The sequence below is a fragment of the Leptodactylus fuscus genome, chromosome 6 (assembly GCF_031893055.1).
Source record: "Leptodactylus fuscus isolate aLepFus1 chromosome 6, aLepFus1.hap2, whole genome shotgun sequence".
Taxonomy (NCBI): domain Eukaryota; kingdom Metazoa; phylum Chordata; class Amphibia; order Anura; family Leptodactylidae; genus Leptodactylus; species Leptodactylus fuscus.
The window spans coordinates 158163877-158180294 of record NC_134270.1 but is presented as its reverse complement, the minus strand read 5'-3'; the positions used below and the strand labels follow the sequence as shown (position 1 = coordinate 158180294).

At 43.7% G+C, this 16418-nt stretch overlaps 1 protein-coding gene across 1 annotated transcript in view; it reads right to left on the bottom strand.

Moving 5' to 3' along the window:
* The window catches only part of LOC142208904 (serine/threonine-protein kinase SBK1-like), a 44250-nt gene extending 31874 nt beyond the window's left edge, over positions 1-12376 (bottom strand). Inside the window, exon 1 of the mRNA XM_075277748.1 lies at positions 12340-12376. The gene's annotated coding sequence lies outside the window, so the exon portion shown is untranslated. The remainder of the gene's footprint in view (positions 1-12339) is intronic.
* Between the last annotated feature and the right edge of the window lie 4042 nt (positions 12377-16418).

Below are 16418 nucleotides of genomic sequence, written 5' to 3'. Positions count from 1 at the left end.
CCTTGTAGCCCATGGGTGTTAGGGACTCGTCATCTGCCCGGGTCCATGTCTCTAGGAGGATTTGAATGTCTATGTTTTTTAGTCTGTCTATGAAGTCTGGATCTTTTGATTTAGATCCAAAGGCTGAGGCGTTCAGCCCTTGTATGTTCCAACTACTGATAGTTAGTGATTTCATCTTCAGTGGGTAAACCTTGTAATGAGCTGTCCTGCAGAGGACGGGCTGGATTCTTGGTTGGTTGCAGTGTGGCCAGGTATTGGTTTATGTGTATTGCTGTTGTGGCCATTGTAGTGACCGCATGCTCTATTCTCTTTATTGTCTCTATGTCGGTGCTCTGGGTTGCTCTGGTTGGCTTTTTCTTGATAGGTGGCATCCTTGGGGGGTTTTGTCTTGGATATTGGCGGTTGTCGGGTATTATTTCCATGGTTCTTTGTCTTGTTTGGTGTAATGTAGGTAATACACTCACCTTATATGTAATGTAGGTAATACACTTACCATATAAGTAATGTAGGTAATACACACACCATATAAGTAATGTAGGTAATACACTTACCATATAAGTAATGTAGGTAATACACTCACCTTATATGTAATGTAGGTAATACACTCACCTTATATGTAATTTAGGTAATATACTCACCATATAAGTAATGTAGGTAATACACTTACCATATAAGTAATGTAGGTAATTCACTCACCATATAAGTAATGTAGGTAATACACTCACCATATAAGTAATGTAGGTAATACACTCACCTTATATGTAATGTAGGTAATACACTCACCTTATATGTAATGTAGTCCAAACACACCTTAGGCGTCACTGACCGCTCTACCATGTATGGAAACTTATTCACACTGAGCAGAAATCCCGGCTGCACGGAAACACTCCCGGACTGTTACTCAGGATGGGAAATGAATACAATAGAAAAAAGGTTCCAGCATGCCGTATATAATAAAATGTAACTTTTACTGAAGCATAGTTAAAAACCTAAACAATAGGCATGGATCCATATAAAATAAATTACATACAAGAGCTTACGTGTTTCGGGTGTTCAAAAAGAAACGATCCCTTAGTCATAGCATACTAACAAAGTATGAGAACATACCTTTATATTCACCCCCCTACGATACACTCCTGGGACTGATTAGGCTATCAGTATGCAAAGTATCATGGGCAGGACTTAAAATCGCCCTTTAGCAAATCCCCTTACTTGCATAGATACGAAAAATATATATTAGCAGATAACATATCAAAAAGGTTATACATATATTAACCCTTGCTTATAAGGAAACTGACTATGTGCTCACAAATGCTTCGTTTTGAATGCTTATAACTACATAGCTCATATGAGAAACAATGTTCACGTATCTAGATGATTTAAAGTTGCAGAGCAAACTACTCCCTCATTGCATATACTACCATTGCGTCTCAAATGAGCCAGTGATTAATGAGATAAAATTATAAGTTAAGAAAAAGCATACATAATACACTTACCATGTATGTAATTGAGGTAATACGCTCACATTATAAGTAAAGTAGGTAATACACTCACCTTATATGGAATGTAGGTAATACACTCACCTGATATGTAATGTAGGTAATGCACTCACCTTATATGTAATCTAGGTAATATAGTCACCTTATATGTAATGTAGGTAATACACTCACCTTATATGTAATGTAGGTAATACACTCACCTTATATGTAATGTAGTCCAAACACACCTTAGGTGTCACTGACCGCTCTACCATGTATGGAAACTTATTCACACTGAGCAGAAATCCCGGCTGCACGGAAACACTCCCGGACTGTTACTCAGGATGGGAAATGAATACAATAGAAAAAAGGTTCCAGCATGCCGTATATAATAAAATGTAACTTTTACTGAAGCATAGTTAAAAACCTAAACAATAGGCATGGATCCATATAAAAGAAATTACATACAAGAGCTTACGTGTTTCGGGTGTTCAAATAGAAACGATCCCTTAGTCATAGTAGGTAATACACTCACCTTATAAGTAATGTAGGTAATACACTCACTTTATATGTAATGTAGGCAATACACCCACCTTATATGTAATCTAGGTAATATAGTCACCTTATATGGAATGTAGGTAATACACTCACCATATAAGTAATGTAGGTAATACACCCACCTTATATGTAATCTAGGTAATATAGTCACCTTATATGGAATGTAGGTAATACACTCACCATATAAGTAATGCAGGTAATACACTCACCATATAAGTAATGCAGGTAATACACCTACCATATAAGTAATGTAGGTAATACACTCACCATATAAGTAATCTAGGTAATACACTCACCATATAAGGAATGTAGGTAATACACTCACCATATAAGTAATGTAGGTAATACTCTCACCTTATATATATAATCTAGGTAATACACTCACCATATAAGTAATGTAGGTAATACACCCACCTTATATGTAATCTAGGTAATATACTCACCATATAAGTAATGCAGGTAATACACTCATCATATAAGTAATGCAGGTAATACACTTACCATATAAGTAATGTAGGTAATACACTCACCATATAAGTAATCTAGGTAATACACCTACCATATAAGGAATGTAGGTAATACACTCACCATATAAGTAATCTAGGTAATACACTCACCATATAAGGAATGTAGGTAATACTCTCACCATTGTGATCACCTGAATTTCTTGCCACTGCTATTCAAAATGCATCATTTTTCTAGAGAGGACACATCTCCATCTGTTATGTGGTTAAAATTGGAGATGGTGTAAGGAGAAACGTGGGATTGAGGGACATTATTGTGGACAAAGTATGATAGAATCTCTTGACGTATTGTAGGCCATGAATCTTGTCCTTAAAATAGGAGGCACGCTCATGGACATTAAGACTGGTGACAAATGCTTGAGCTACAAGAGCATGGAGGGAGTGACTGGGTTATGGCTGTGAATTTGTTTGTTGGATGAGGATATTGTAGGCTCTTAGCATGAAGTTTTAATGGAGAAAGTCAGTGTATGAGCAAAACTTTCTCCACAGGCAGAACACCTACTGTAGAGCATGTTTGGGGTTGTACGTTATGATTGCCATTGGACAAAGGAATTTGGCACTGAATTTGATGCACTTTGGCACTCTTCTCATAATTCTGCCTCAAATTCGGCATTAAAATCTTTGTTGGATTTTGTCGAGCAGAATCCGCTTCAAATTCCTGAAGCAGAATTTTTTGCTTGGCAAATTCAGCATCAAATTCAGTGCTAAATTCTTAAATGTGAGCATACCCTTATGATTCTTTCAATAGCAACTTGGGTACAGGCTGACCAAAATAGATATGAAGAGCCTAAAAGTGAAGGTTATATCAGACAGATAGTTTTTGGATTGTAAAGTTTTTGGATTGTGCTAACGAAATTTGGAAATATAAAAAACTCTATATGGGAGTATTTTAAGGTTCTATTGATGCAAAACTACTTCATGTTTGGCCAGCAGAAGTGCCGTCACCTACCAAGAAAAGTGACATGGATGCCAGTCGCACCAAAGTCCTGTTTTTGAAGAGCTGTAGATCTATAATATCAAAACGTCTTCACTAAAATCTCCACCCTATATTTGGATGGTGCATGGGTCATTTGGGCTGGTGACTCCACAAACTTGCGGGACTTTGAGCCATATATTAACAAAATTTAATATAGTCAAATATTTACTTTGAAAATGGGGGGAAAGTGAGGTCGAACGTTTTGATATTTGTATAGATTGTAGGATTGACGTATTGGTCACCAATGGTTATCCCAGACCAATGTTAACAGCTAGCAATGGGCTACTTCCATATCGGTTTTATGGCTATATAGAATCAATAGTTTCAATGAGAATTTCCATAAGTAAGCAGAAGGCGTAAAGATTCGGTTACCGGTAAGAGGCTACCCAGCTTGTATTTTTAGACCAGGCTATAGGACGTGAACAGTAACAGGAGATGCAAAAATCTGCGGGATCACCTGGTTCCAGGGAAATTTAAGGAGACGGAACAAACTTGGGTAATATATTCAGTAGCACGGGGTAATTTCAAGGGTCAGACCAGTTCTTTTTACTAAAACATAACAAAAATAGACGGTTGCGTTTGGGCACATCTTGTTGCCACTTTTTGGTATGTAGATTCGATTTTGTGGTTTATGTGTTTTATGTCTTTGCAAAAAAATTCATATTGTCACATGTAAACATGTCCGCTCCTTGTAGAAGGGTGAAAGTCACCTTGGGTGACTCAACATGTTAGGGAGAAAGATCAAGATGATCCAGCCCTAGACATACAGGAGTCTCACTGAACATTGAGAACAAAATCTTTGGGGACTACCAGGTCTTCACGATGGGACGGAATTAATGTGGAATTATAATGAATGATAAAACTTTGTAGTGCTTGTTTTTAATGGGTATTGTAACTTACACTATAAGATCCATGTGCGGAACAATACCATAGGGTCACAATGAAGGGCATTAAAGTGCAGAACCAAGGAGGAGATCTGGAGTATGGAATACATTTACTGGGTTTTCTCACATTGATGGTCTATCCTTAGGATAGGCCATTGACATTAGATCTGCAGGGGTCTAAAAATTGAGATCCTGATACGGCACAGCTCACAGGATTGTACTACTTTTTCACTGTACAAACTTTAGCAGCGAATGTGGGGACGGCAGCGCTATCCCAAAGATTTCAGTGCCGCTGAAGAAGATAGGGTCAATTGAGAACTTAACCCCTTCCCACACTTTGACATATCAGTATGTCAAGGTCGCCAGGTGGGCAATTTTTTTATCATGATTTTGTAGTTCGGTTGTAGGTGACTGCTGTGGCTCAGAGGTCAAGTGTTGGGTACCAGTGACGTATCAGCAGTGATGTCACCAGTGCCCAACATGTGACTACTGAAGTCAGTGATAAGTCACATGGCCCAGGCAGTCTGTGCATCAGAGGGAAGGTGAAAGACACTGCCTAAACCAGTGGAAGACTCTGCCTAAACCAGTGGAAGACACTGCCTAAACCAGGGGAAGACACTGCCTAAACCAGTGGAAGACACTGCCTAAACCAGTGGAAGACTCTGCCTAAACCAGTGGAAGACACTGCCTAAACCAGTGGAAGACACTGCCTAAACCAGGGGAAGACACTGCCTAAACCAGTGGAAGACTCTGCCTAAACCAGTGGAAGACTCTGCCTAAACCAGTGGAAGACTCTGCCTAAACCAGTGGAAGACACTGCCTAAACCAGTGGAAGACACTGCCTAAACCAGGGGAAGACACTGCCTAAACCAGTGGAAGACTCTGCCTAAACCAGTGGAAGACTCTGCCTAAACCAGTGGAAGACTCTGCCTAAACCAGTGGAAGACACTGCCTAAACCAGTGGAAGACACTGCCTAAACCAGTGGAAGACTCTGCCTAAACCAGTGGAAGACACTGCCTAAACCAGTGGAAGACTCTGCCTAAACCAGTGGAAGACACTGCCTAAACCAGGGGAAGACACTGCCTAAACCAGTGGAAGACTCTGCCTAAACCAGTGGAAGACACTGCCTAAACCAGTGGAAGACACTGCCTAAACCAGGGGAAGACACTGCCTAAACCAGTGGAAGACTCTGCCTAAACCAGTGGAAGACTCTGCCTAAACCAGTGGAAGACTCTGCCTAAACCAGTGGAAGACACTGCCTAAACCAGTGGAAGACACTGCCTAAACCAGGGGAAGACACTGCCTAAACCAGTGGAAGACACTGCCTAAACCAGTGGAAGACTCTGCCTAAACCAGTGGAAGACACTGCCTAAACCAGTGGAAGACTCTGCCTAAACCAGTGGAAGACACTGCCTAAACCAGTGGAAGACACTGCCTAAACCAGTGGAAGACACTGCCTAAACCAGTGGAAGACTCTGCCTAAACCAGTGGAAGACACTGCCTAAACCAGGGGAAGACACTGCCTAAACCAGTGGAAGACACTGCCTAAACCAGTGGAAGACTCTGCCTAAACCAGTGGAAGACACTGCCTAAACCAGTGGAAGACACTGCCTAAACTGCCTATTTTACAGTACCCCTATCCCCAGTGAGATTATCCCAAAAACACCTTTTAATTCATTACTATAGCCTTTAAAAAAATTAAAAAAAAATAAAAAAAAATGTAGGGTTGGCGCTCCTTATCACCCAGCCCATATAGGGCTCACAATGTACATTTTTCCTCTACCAGTATGTCTTTGGAGTATGGGAGGAAATCCATGCAAACACGGAGAACATACAAACGCCTTGCAGATCTTTTGTACTTGGCAGGATTCGAACCCAGGACTCCAGCGCTACAAAGCTAGCCATTGAGCCACCATGTTGCCCCGTTACTATAAGCTGCTATAAAGGAGACATGGCATCCCCGTCTTTCTGATATAATTCTGTACCGTGCATTGTTTTATTCCTCTATATGTGCTAGCCTCTGATGTTGACTCTTAGACTTAGTGTGTATTAAGCCTGAACCTTTTATTAGCCGTATACTTCAGGTTCACATCTGCGTTCAGGGTTTCCATTCAGGGAGTCTACTTGGGGACCCCTGAACGGAAACCTAATCCACATAAAAAGCGGTTACATTAAGAAACCTGCGGACCCCATAGACTATAATGGGGTCCGTGTGGTTTCCGCTCAGTTTCCGTCTGAAAAAGGCGAAGAGAAAAGCTCTGTTTGCTGCACTTTTCTCTCCGCATTTTTCATCCCCAAACATAGAACAAGCGCTGGTATGAACCCAGCGTCAGGTTGATTTCTAGACCTTTACCTACAATGGAAGACTCCGACCTATATCAGCCTTTGTTGCACCGTATAGCTCTTTTCCCGGTTGTCCTCTGTATACTCTGTATAGGATTGTGCAGGCTGCTGTATTTCTTACCCATGACAGAGGCCAAACAGATTTTCTTTAGGAATCCTGACATCTACATTTACCCATACACTGGTTATGGGAGATTTATCTTTGTACATAGCTACTCTGCAATATAATGTTTGTGACACAATAATATCTCTGTCTCCCGACATTCCGCACCGAGCCAAGCAATGCTGCGAGTAAACATGTCTATAAAGTCTATGGGACACCAGTTACACAGAGACTCTGTTGCTGCAGCCCAGGCTTCCCATGCTGCAGTTGTGTCGTATCATGTACAGTATGTGACACTCACTGGACTAACACAACAGGTGGCGGGAATGTCAGCTATGCAAAAAGAGCTTAAAGCTGATTATGTACAGCCAGAACAAGAAGGCTGAAAGTGTCGGCATCTCAAGCCCTCCATACAAGCACCTTACAGTCTCCACCATTGGTGGCTGCTCCAACAGACCTTGGTCCCATGCAAGTTGTCCCATCCAAAGAAGAATTTGGGGAATAAGAATTATTTCAGCCCTTTGGTTTTCTTTAAACTGGCCGAATAAAATTGGACATTAGAATGAAGTTGCTAAAAGTCAAATCTCTAGCCCGAGGGGCCACACGGTGGCTCAGTGGTTAGCACTGCAGCCTTGCAGTGCTGGAGTCCTGGTGTTCAAATCCCACCAAGGACAAAAGAAAAACCATCTGCAAGGAGTTTGTATGTTCTCCCCGTGTTTGCATGGATTTCCATCCCATATTCCAAAAAAGACATAGGGAAAAATGTACATTGTGAGCTCTATGTGGGGCTCACAATCTACATTTAAAAAAAAAAAAAAAAAATCTCTAGCCCGGACAGAGAAACTTTAGGAACAAGATAATCTGCTTCCGCTGAGCCCTAGTCCTTTTCTGGAAGCCATGGCAGTGATTTATAAAGAGTCTTCAGAAGACAATCTGCTGCGTATCCCACCAGTTATCAGGCTTATAGAAGACTACACAACGGTAATGGTGGTGAAACCCAATAGAACTACTCAGGGCTAAAGTTCCAATTAAGTAACCAGCTCAAGGATGAACTGACATGTCTACGTTGTAGAAGCTATGACGTGTCTGGAGGATTTACTTCAACTGTTCTTCCAGATAAGTCTCTAAATAAGAGGCACAGGAGTGGATCAGTCGGGTTCAGACCACAAAAAAAACTTCATTCCCTAAAGTTCTTGAGAATACTGCTCCAAAATATGAGAAAATTACATATTTGTTGATTCCTCAAGAGTCAGTCGCTGTTTACCTCTAACAAATGGCGTAAGTAAGGTCTTGTAGGAGCTGGTGCAAACTTTTGTCTGGGGCCCCCTACCCCCTCCCTAGAGCAAATTGTGGCGGTTACAGGTGCTGAAGTGATATCTCATATACTTGAAAGGGATACAGCTGTATTACTCCCAACTGCAATGATCAAGAATACGGTGAGTGAGCAGTGCAGTGCCCAGCATGTAAAATTACTGGGACAGTATAATAAGCTCCACAGTGGCCCCCACACAGTGTTATATGCTCCACAGTGGTCCCCACACAGTATTATATGCTCCACAGTGGCCCCCACACAGTGTTATATGCTCCACAGTGGCCCCCACACAGTATTATATGCTCCACAGTGGCCCCCACACAGTATTATATGCTCCACAGTGGCCCCCACACAGTGTTATATGCTCCACAGTGGCCCCTACATAGTATTATATGCTCCACAGTGGCCCCCACACAGTATTATATGCTCCACAGTGGCCCCCACACAGTATTATATGGTCCACAGTGGCCCCCACACAGTGTTATATGCTCCACAGTGGCCCCCACACAGTATTATATGCTCCACAGTGGCCCCCACACAGTATTATATGCTCCACAGTGCCTCCCAAAGAGTATTATATGCTCCACAGTGGACCCCACACAGTATTATATGCTCCGCAGTGGCTTCCACACAGTATTATTTGCTCTGAAATTTCCCACACACAGTATTATATGCTCCACAGTGGCCCCCACATAGTATTATATACCAAACAGTGACCCCACACATATTATTATATGCTCCACAGTGGCCCTCCCAAGAGCTCCCCCTAGAGCTGGTGCTATTATTATATTCTGGGATCTCCTCAGACCCCAGAGTATAATAAGTAGAGGCCCAGGGGGAATGATTAAAAATAAAAAACACTTATACTCACCTTACTTTACCTCTCCTGGGCATTCTCACTCCGTCCATGTGCCTTTTGCATCTTCCGTGTTCTTCTTCTGTCTGGCGACTGAGTTTACGTGTCACAGATATCATTGCTGGGGCCTATGATTGGACCTCAGCAGTCAAATGGGGCGTGATGATGTCATTACCTGCTGGGGCCCAATCACAGGCCCCAGAAGTGAGGTCTAGGGTGCGTGACCTCAGTCACCAGCCGGAAAGCGCCAGAGTAGTTGTTGAGCCCAGGAGAGGTAAGTATATTTTATTTTTGGTCATCTCCCCTGAGCTGGGCCGGGCCTCATTCCATTAACAATAGATATAGTCATCAAGAAACCAGGCTTTCCCCAACCACTATCATGGTGGTCCAGGGCCCCGGCCATTTCTGGCTAGCTGCGGGCCCTGTACCCCTCTGGGCCCTGTCTATACGCCACCGTCTTGTGCTCTCATCTCACTGTAACACTTTATTTCCAGTGGGACCAGTAGTGAATACTTTTCTACAGAAATCCTTGATATTAGTGCCAGTGCTTGCTTTATTGGCACAAGACTTGCTGTATTACACTAATGTGCAAAGGTTTTAGACAGATCGGGGAGGGGGGGGGGGGGAATTCTGTAAAGTAAGAATGCTTTCAGAAATACCTTTGCCCTTTGTCTTCCATCAATTCTTCTCGGTACTTGCAGGCAGTTCTTGAAGGAACTCCTCGGCAGGGAGGTTGTTGCCGCCATCTTGGAGAACTAAGCCCAGGTCTTCTGTGTATATAGGCTTGCTCCAATCCTTCTGTTTCTTCATGTTATCCCAAACAGACCGGATCAGGGCTGTATCTGTGATCATCACCTCCAGGACTCCTCCTCCAAAGGGCAAAGGTCATACTAAATATCGATTTCTCTTTTGGTCATTTACTAAATTTGCTTAATTGAATCCAATAAACTTTGACTTCTAATTTATTAAAGATTCTTACTTTGCAAAATTTGCTCCCCACTTGGCAAAACCATTTGCACTGTACTAGCTGTAGTTGGTGGGTTTGACTAAATAGGTGAATATTCCCTTATTCTTCATCATCTGGGCATGGTATGGCTGGAATATTGTGATCTTCTCCTTCCATCTCCTCCTCTTACAGTCCTTCATGTCATTTACTTCCAGAGAACTTCTGTAGTTCTATCCTAGATAACTCCAAGATTATTATTCTGCCACAAGGGCTTTATCCGGCCTTCTATTTCTAGTGTTGGGATATTTGTCGAGAAGAAGGACCATTCTCTTTGGCCAAGTATTAATTATAGTAAATCTAATGACATCACCATCAAGAATTGTTACTCCTTCCACTTGTTCCTGAACTTTTTCAGAAATTATGGTCTGAAGAAGACTATTGTCCAGTGGCATAACTAAAGCCTTGTGGGCCCCAGTGCTATCTTTTGTCAAGGGGCCCCCGACCTCAACCCTACAGCGAATTCTAGATAGTGATGGTTATGTTGGTAGGTGTACGGATGGGAGACAAGGGGTTTAATCCTCCTTAGTGTGGTTAGGGTAATCTGAGGGTCTCCTTGGCTTATGGACCAGATGGAAGCTGCAATCTCAAAGGGGGTAGTATACTGTGTGTGAGGGCACTAAATTGGCAGTATACTGTGTGTGAGGACACTAAGGGAGCAGTATACCGTGTGTGAGGACACTAAGGGGGCAGTATACTGTGTGTGAGGACACTAAGGGGGCAGTATACTGTGTGTGAGGACACTAAGGGGGCAGTATATTGTGTTGGAGGACACTAAGGGGGCAGTATAGTGTGTTGGAGGACACTAAGGTTGCAATATACTGTGTGTGGGGGCACTAAGAGGACAGCATACTGTGTGGAGCCCTACTGGGGCATTATACTATGTGTGAGGGCAATAAAGTGGCAGTATTCGGTGTGTCTGAGGACACCAAGGGGAGCTGTATACTGTGTGTGAGGATGCTAAGGGGGCAGTATACCGTATGTGAGGATGCTAAGGGGGCAGTATACTGTGTGTGAGGACACTAAGGGGGCAGTATACTGTATGTGAGGACACTAAGGGAGCAGTATACTGTGTGTGGGGACGCTAAGGGAGCAGTATACTGTATGTGAGGACACTAAGGGAGCAGTATACTGTATGAGAGGACACTAAGGGAGCAGTATACTGTGTGTGAGGACACTAAGGGAGCAGTATACCGAGTGTGAGGACACTAAGGGAGCAGTATACTGTGTGTGAGGACACTAAGGGAGCAGTATACCGAGTGTGAGGACACTAAGGGGGCAGTATACTGTGTGTGAGGACACTAAGGGGGCAGTATACTGTGTGTGAGGACACTAAGGGGGCAGTATACTGTGTGTGAGGACACTAAGGGAGCAGTATACCGAGTGTGAGGACACTAAGGGGGCAGTATACTGTGTGTGAGGACACTAAGGGGACAGTATACTGTGTGTGAGGACACTAAGGGAGCAGTATACTGTGTGTGAGGACACTAAGGGAACAGTATACCGAGTGTGAGGACACTAAGGGGGCAGTATACTGTGTGTGAGGACACTAAGGGGGCAGTATACTGTGTGTGAGGACACTAAGGGAGCAGTATACCGAGTGTGAGGACACTAAGGGAGCAGTATACTGTGTGTGAGGACACTAAGGGAGCAGTATACCGAGTGTGAGGACACTAAGGGGGCAGTATACTGTGTGTGAGGACACTAAAGGGGCAGTATACTGTGTGTGAGGACACTAAGGGAGCAGTATACTGAGTGTGAGGACACTAAGGGAGCAGTATACTGTGTGTGAGGACTCTAAGGGAGCAGTATACCGAGTGTGAGGACACTAAGGGGGCAGTATACTGTGTGTGAGGACACTAAGGGGGCAGTATACTGTGTGTGAGGACACTAAGGGTGTAGAGTAATGCGTATGATAATTGCATTGCTGGTGTATTGGAGATAGAAGGAACCCCATCAGGATTTTTTAACCACTCAAGTGTGGAACTGTCGGTAGGTGTACGCATGCACTTGTTCTGACATTATGACAGTTACATCAAGTGGCAGGAAGGAGGTAGAAACAAACAACAGAATACACTTTGACAGGTGGGTTCACATTTTCAGGTTTTCAGATGCTTTTTCTCCTTTTATGATCCACACCTGATTTTGACTTCAAAAACTGCACCTGAAAACCTGAACATGTGAACCCACCCTAAGGCTAAGGCCCCACTGGGCGGAAACACAGCAAAGAACCGCAGCAGAAAAAAACGCTGAGAAAATGCTGCATTTTCTGTCGCAGAAAAAAAACACGCTTGTACATACGTTTTTCATCGCGTTTTTCAGTGTAGTGCTGCGGAAATTCATATGAGTTTTCTGTTGAGTTTTTCATCACGTTTTTGCCTTCATCTTGCCTTAGCGTCAACCAAGCAAAATAGTGAGTTTTTGTTTGTGGATTTTGATGCTTTTCTGGAGCTTTTCTGCGGAGTTTCCACAACACATTTGTCTTGCTGTGTTTTTCTTGCAGTTTTCAGACTCTTCATAGAAATCTATGGAGGGAAAAACAGCATTTTCACAACTATAATTGACATGCTGCATTTTTCAAAAACACAAATGTTTTTGAAAAACGCAGCTTTTGCGCAGCAGTTTTTCCCGCAGTGTGGGGCTAGGATTAGACAAAATTGCATTCACTATGTTGGTACTGTAAAACGCAGCGTTTCCGCAATGCCCAAAATCAATGCGTTTCCGCCCAGTGGGGCCTTAGCCTAAATGTGTGATTATTTTAGCATACTGATGTCCCCGCTATCTTTGAAGCAGATTCCTTAGATGTTGTAACGTGACATAAATCCTTGCAACATATTTAGTCCTGTGTTAAGTGTGTATGACTAGAGCCGTAGCTAAGCGTTTTATTACCTGGGGCAAAGATTGAGTGTGCGCACCCCAAGAGCTGATCCAAAGGTAATGGCTGCTGACGTTGGGAGGATGCGGAGACCTTTCCCAACCTCAGCACAGCGGGGGGACTATGAGGGAATATGATCAAGTGACAGGACCAGAAAGCCATCTGTTCACAGTATGAAGCAATGAAGGAGCCAATAAACCCATATATGCAGAAAGGAGGAGTGTGGCCAGACCAGAGAGGAGGGGTGAAGTAGGGCGAGTGAATGCGGAGACAGTCTGGAGTCACTGTGACAAAGCACATAGCACAGCTACGGCCCTTAGCCCGTCAGGAGAACTACAGAGCCCAGGTAACATCCTGAGCCATTCAAGACACAGAACATGACTGATCGCTGCCTACAAGCAAGACATGGCTGCCTGAGAGATCGTCTCTGCCTTCTTGACAGCTGCTCAGGTATGGGTAACCTCCTAAGAGTCAAAGGGGCAAGACGCGAAATGACACCAGGGAGGAGCAATGTGTGAGTGAACTCAGACCTTCCCAAATTTTATGAGATACCTTGAGCCAAAAGGCCTACCAAATGGAATAGAGGAGCAAAAAGGTGTAACAAGGCTTGTCTAAGTGGGATGAACTCCCGGGGTTACTCCCCATATAGCCCTGGAGGAATGTCCAAGGTCTTCCCTGGTATATATCCTTAAACCCCTATACAGCAATCTGGATCTAGCTACAGGAATCCTCATATCAAAAGCCGCAGCATCAAATAGCAGATGACACCACAACAGGGTGCCATGTCAGGAATCAAAAGTCATAGCCAAGCAGCAGAGGTCAAGGCTGGTGGAGAATGTTCACAATGATACACAGGCCTGAGTCAGGGCAGGCAGAGTTCAGGCAACACAGTAGACTTGAAATAGGTCAAGATAGATAACAGACAAGAAGACATCAGGAAATGTCTGGTGAGGAACAGTAATGACAAATTGTAGAACTGAGCAAAGGGGGAAGGGCACTTTAAAAGGACCATTCACCACCTCCACCACCTCCAACTCTTTCCGTCCTATAATAGGTTTCTACGGCCCCTATTGTTCATGAGTAGAGATGAGCAAGTAGTATTCGATCGAATACCTAGCCGCCATAGGAATGTGTGTAAGCAGCCGTATATTTGATGTGCTTAACCGCTTGGTGTTTGGCCGCTTACACGCATTCCTATGGCGGTGAGGTATTCAATCGAATACTACTTGCTCATCTCTATTCATGAGTAATTGGGGGCGTTAATTTCAGGCAATCTATTGTCAAGTGGGCAGGTCCAGGCTGTCTTCTCAGTTTAGGACCACCTGTCAGACAATAGAAAGCCTCATTAGCATATTAGGTACTGAACCTAAGCACCAATTACTCAGGAATGGTGGGGGCTGGAAAAAATTCCAATTGCATAGGAATCAGTGGAGAAGGACCTACTGGACGATGCAAAGAGTTAGTGTACTACCAGTAGTAGGTGACAATTTTGTTTTTTGAATTGCACTGTATTTATCATATAAGGTTATTACTTCTCCTATGTGACTTTTTACGGCAATGAATGCTTCTCCATTGTAGTATACCGAACTGTAGCTTTATTGTTTTGTTCTCTTTTAGTGAGAGCTGGACAAGGGCTTCGAGAATCGCTCCTGGTGGAAGAATCTCCCCATCCTTAAAGGAAGAAGGCTCAAACACAAATGGAAGCAGATGTACTCAGGTGTTACATGAATACGTCCACACCATAAACATAACATACTGTGCATATTACTATACTACACATAGTACCGCTATGCCACATACCACATACGACTGCTATATGATGCACATAACACACATTCCAAGACTATTTAATACAAAAAGACGACTACATACATGGCTACACATTTTTGAAGCACAAAATATATTGGGACCAATCTCAGAGGGTTTGCCGGTGGCATAACTGTAAGGGTCACATGGGTTGCAGCTGCGACAAGGCACAGGGGCCATGAGGGCTCACAGTTCGCCACCCCAGCACACAGGGTTGGATAAACTTGGTTGATGTCCTTTGCTAGCTGGCAGTCTGCGTCATAAATGTATTCCCCCTGTCCTCTGGTGCCCTGGTGTGAGAAGATTTATTATACACAGCCTTACACTGTCAGAAAGGAGAAAACTTTTTCATGATAGAATAACAGTAGAGATGGGCAAATCAACCCAAATATTATAAAGTGTTCAGTTTTTAATGAAACCAAACAATTTGGAATTCATCTCAGATGAACGAAATGGCCACTGGTTAATTATTACACCCTGGGGTCTCCTCAGAGCCCAAAGTATAATATCTGGAGACCATGGGGAGGTGACAAAATAAAAAAAAAACATCTAGACTAACCTTCCGTTACCTCTTCTAGATGTCCTCACGGCTTCCTCTGATCCATGTCTTCCTCCACTGGACAGATGATGTCATAGAAGATCTTCAGAGTCGGCATTTGGTGCTCTTCTCTGACATCATGCCCTCCACGTGTCCTTGTCACCACTGAGGCCCAATTATGGCATATGTTGTCAGAAAGGAGCGCCAAACGGCGCCAGGAGGAAGACACAGAATGTCGGAGGCCACAAGAGGTAACGGAAGGTGAGTATAAATGTGTTTTTTTATTGTTGTCACCTCCCCTGGGCCTCTAGCTATTATATTCTGGGGGCCGGAGGGGCACTCACAATATAATATTTTCCCTTCTGGCTCTATCCAAACAAGTATTGGGGGTTCGCTTTATCTGAACACAGGACGAAATAAATCTTCTGGGGTTCTCTCATGTTTAGTCAGCAGCACATAGTCAAGGTGGGATTTTGTAGGGGAAGCTGGGGCACGATCACTATGGGGGGCACCCACCGGAGATGGGAATGATGGGTATCTTGTGTGCACAGACAGGGGTCCGAACAAAGAAGGACAGGGGGATATGTACACTTGTGAGGCTCAGTTGCGCAGGAAGGCCCAAGCTGAGCTTTTGCACCAGAGACCATGAGCCTTTACTTATGCCCCCAGAGTAAGGCATGGGGACCCCCCGAATGGACTGGCAAGCAGTGTCCAGTGAAAGCACACGGACCCCATAGACTATAATGGGGTCCGTGTGCTTTCCACATGGTCTCCGCACGAGTCATGCGGACAGGAAAGTATATCGTTAGACTGTGTGCTTTCATAAGCTCACCGCTTGTCAATGCACTCAGTAGTCCGTTTGGAGGAGTCCTCATGCGGACTCCCCGAACATATTACCGAACACAGATGTGAACCAGGCCTAAGCTGCTGCAAACTCATCATTGCCTAACCCACTGCAATATACAGTTACAGTATAGTCAATGGAGTATCAGCAAATCTCCTGTGTATGCCATGACGAAAGCCAAAAAGTTCCCAGCACTGCAGTTTTGCTGTTGCCGCCACCTTTACAGACAGGTGATTTTTGCCTCGGCGGGGGTAATTTCCCTTCCAGAATTTCAGCATCATGTTCGTCCTGTGTGGCCACGGCCTACAAGTTGTTAT